The sequence below is a fragment of the Vigna angularis genome, chromosome 6 (genome assembly GCF_016808095.1).
Source record: "Vigna angularis cultivar LongXiaoDou No.4 chromosome 6, ASM1680809v1, whole genome shotgun sequence".
In the NCBI taxonomy this organism is placed as follows: domain Eukaryota; kingdom Viridiplantae; phylum Streptophyta; class Magnoliopsida; order Fabales; family Fabaceae; genus Vigna; species Vigna angularis.
Genome location: NC_068975.1, coordinates 12,938,578 through 12,941,781, shown reverse-complemented (window position 1 = coordinate 12,941,781; position 3,204 = coordinate 12,938,578).

Genomic DNA, 3,204 nt, shown 5'->3' with positions numbered 1-3,204 from the left:
ACTTAATTTGGACTTCCTTTGAATAGGAAATCTTTCCTTTCGAAGGTGAAGCCAAACCAAGTCACCTTCATTGAAAATGACTTCCTTTTTACCCTTATTATGATACTTGGCATATCTCTCATTTTGTAGTTGTATTTGATTACTAACCCTCTCATGAAAAGTTTTAATGAATTTGGATTTAGATATTCCCTCTTGATGAACAAATTCATGTGAAGAAGGTAAGGGAATCAAATCCATAGGTGTGAGAGGATTAAAACCATATACACCTTCAAAAGGAGATATTTTAGTAGTTCGATGAACTACCCTGTTATAAGCAAACTCCACATGTGGAAGATACTCATCCCAAGATTTGTGGTTACCCTTGAGGACTACTCTTAATAGAGTGGATAGAGATCGATTTACTACTTCAGTTTGACCATCTGTTTGAGGATGGCAAGTAGTAGAGAAAGAAAGCTTAGTCCCTAATCGAGACCATAAGGTTCTCCAAAAGTGACTAAGAAATTTTGAGTCTCTATCAGAAATGATGACCCTAGGTAGTCCATGAAGCCTAACCACATCTCGAAAGAATAACCTAGCCACATTACTTGCATCATCTATCTTGTGGCATGGTATAAAATGGGCCATTTTGCTAAAACGATCCACAACCACAAAAATAGAATCAAAACCCCTTGATGTTTTGGGTAGTCCTAAGACAAAATCCATGCTAATATCTTCCCAAGGGGTTGAAGCAATGGGTAAGGGAGTGTAAAGACCATGTGGCATTGCTCTAGATTTGGAGTTTAAACAAGTAATGCACTTGAAACAATGCCTTTGGACTTCTCTTCTTATGTGGGGCCAAAAGAATTTCTCTTTTAGAATGCTTAAGGTTTTATCAACCCCAAAATGCCCCATCAACCCTCCCTCATGCATCTCTTTGACAAGGAGTTTTCTTTGTGAGCCTTGGGGTATACAAAGTTTGCCCTCTTTAAAAAGATACCCATCTCTCACATAGAATCCTCCTTGTGGTTTTTGCAAACATTCCTCATATAAGATAGCAAAGTCACTATCTTGAGTATACAATTCCTTTATGTTATCAAACCCAAGAATTTGAGCTCCTAAAGTGGCTAGTAAGATATTTCTTCTTGACAAAGCATCTGCCACTATATTAGCCTTTCCTTTCTTGTATTTGATAACATAAGTGAATTGTTCAATGAATTCCAACCACTTAGCATGTCTCTTTTGCAACTTGTGTTGGCTCTTCAGATATTTTAGTGATTCATGATCACTATGAATAATAAACTCCTTGGAAACAAGATAATGTTCCCAAGTTTGAAGAGCCCTCACAAGAGCATAAAGTTCTTTGTCATAGGTGGGGTAATTACAAGAAGCACCATGAAGTTTTTCACTAAAATAGGCAATTGGATGTCCTTCTTGTAATAACACAGCACCTATTCCATGTCCAGAATCATCACATTCTAGCTTAAAAGTTTTGGAAAAATTTGGAAGAGCTAGAATGGGAGCTTGAGTGAGCTTCTCTTGAAGTAGCTCAAAAGCTCTTTGTTGTTTATCTCCCCAAATGAAAGTAACATCCTTTTTCACCAACTCATTGAGAGGTGAAGCTAGACTAGAGAAGTTAGGCACAAATCGTCTATAGAAGCTTGCCAAACCATGGAAACTCCTAACTTCTCCTACATTCTTTGGAATGGGCCATTCTTGGATGGCCTTTATTTTCTCAGGGTCAACATGAACCCCACTTTTATTGACTACAAAACCAAGAAAGATGACACTATCAACACAAAAGGTGCATTTGTCAAGATTTGCAAACAGTTTATTGGTTCTAAGAATGATTAGAACAGTTCTTAAATGTTTTTCATGATGTTGCAAATCTTGACTATATACCAATATGTCATCAAAATAAACAACTACAAACTTCCCAATGCAATCCCTTAACACATGATTCATAAGTCTCATGAATGTACTTGGGGCATTTGTAAGACCAAAAGGCATTACCAGCTACTCATATAACCCAAACTTAGTCTTAAAAGCAGTTTTCCACTCATCACCTTCTTTGATTCGAATTTGGTGATATCCGCTCTTAAGATCTATTTTTGAGAAAATTTTAGCCCCATGTAATTCATCCAACATATCATCAAGTCTAGGGATGGGATGTCTATATTTTATTGTGATGTTGTTGATAGCCCTACAATCACAACACATGCGCCACTTCCCATCCTTTTTGGGCACCAATAACACAGGTACTGCACAGGGGCTTAAGCTCTTTTGAACCAAACCCTTATCTAGTAATTCTTGGACTTGTGACTCAATCTCTTTGGTTTCTTGGGGATTAGTCCTATAAGCAGGCCTATTAGGAAGAGTTGCCCCTGGAATGAAGTCAATTTGATGTTCTATTCCTCTTAATGGTGGAAGCCCATTTGGAATTTCTTTGGGAAATAGATCATCAAATTCCTTCAAAAGTTTTTGTATTGAAAGAGAAAGAGTAATAGTCTGAGACTTACTAGATGTGCAAGTGAGTGTTCCTTGGCAAAGAAGAAGGTATGAAGGTTGCTGAACTTGAAGTGTGTTGTTTAAAGTCTTTTTATTTAAAAGTACTTCATGTTGAGTGACCTTGTGGGAAGGAACACTAGACTCTATCACCTCTTTTTCTCCACTCTTTTGTTTTGGAATTTTTTTCTTTTTCTGTTTCTTTTCCTGATCCCTAGCGGACTTCATTTGTGCTTGATCTTGTGCCACTTGGGTAGGTGTCAAAGGTTGAAGCACAAATTTCTTGTCTTGTTTGTGCACAGTTATGGTATTGGTAAGACCATGGTGTATAGTGTTATGATCAAATTGCCATGGTCTACCCAATAGCACATGGCAAGCTTCCATGGGAACTACATCACAAATAACTTCATCTTTGAAGTTCCCTATGGATAGAGCCACTTTAACTTGACTGTAATGTCCCCATCTTCATTTAGCCAATGAAGTCTATAAGGTTTGGGATGGGGTATTACAGCAAGATTCAGCTTTTCAACTAGTCTGGTACTACAACAGTTGCAGCAAGACCCACTATCAATAATGAGAGAACAATAGTTTTCTTGAATTTTACACCTTGTATGAAAAATGTTCTCTCTTTGTGATAGTTGTTCCAAACTTGGTTGACTGCTAAGCACCCTTCTCACCATGAGAAGTTGACAATCATCCGCAAACACTTCCTCTTCTTTTTTC